Source organism: Pteropus alecto, unplaced genomic scaffold, assembly GCF_000325575.1.
Source record: "Pteropus alecto unplaced genomic scaffold, ASM32557v1 scaffold106, whole genome shotgun sequence".
NCBI lineage: Eukaryota > Metazoa > Chordata > Mammalia > Chiroptera > Pteropodidae > Pteropus > Pteropus alecto.
Window position 1 is genome coordinate 10,106,461 of NW_006442103.1, and position 437 is coordinate 10,106,897.

At 66.6% G+C, this 437-nt stretch overlaps 1 protein-coding gene across 2 annotated transcripts in view; it reads right to left on the bottom strand.

Annotated features, from left to right (window-relative positions):
• The window catches only part of AMIGO1 (adhesion molecule with Ig like domain 1), an 11,399-nt gene extending 10,962 nt beyond the window's left edge, over positions 1 to 437 (bottom strand). For both annotated transcript variants that reach the window (XM_025038504.1, XM_015595373.2), the window contains exon 1: positions 356 to 437. The gene's annotated coding sequence lies outside the window, so the exon portion shown is untranslated. The remainder of the gene's footprint in view (positions 1 to 355) is intronic.

Consider the following 437-nt stretch of genomic DNA (forward strand, 5'->3'; position numbering starts at 1 on the left):
CCCACCCCCACCCCCGGCCACCGACCACGCTCAGTTGGGCTAGAAGGAAAAGGCGCTGGGTAGTTCCCAGGCACTGTGCAGGCAGTGGATTCAAAATACTGGCCCAGAGGAGGAGGTGGGCACCAGGGACCGCTGGGCCAGGTCGCAGGAGTGCAGGAGGGGGCGGCCAGGATGTCAGGGATTGCTGGTTTCACAGGGTCAACCTGGCCCGGTTTTGAGGCGGGGTCAGCAGGGCCTCTGGGAGGTTATGAGGGAAGGTCAAGAGGGCACCAGCTGGGTAGGGGGGTCCCGATCAAGGTTGAGGGTCCCCTAGGCCTATCGGGGCGGACTCCTCCCGAACCTCTGATCACTGCACCTGCTCGGTAAGGACGTGTCTCAGCCCATGGCGGGTCCAGGCGCTCCGTCGCGGCCTCCCCCAGCGGCGCCTCACCGGCCGG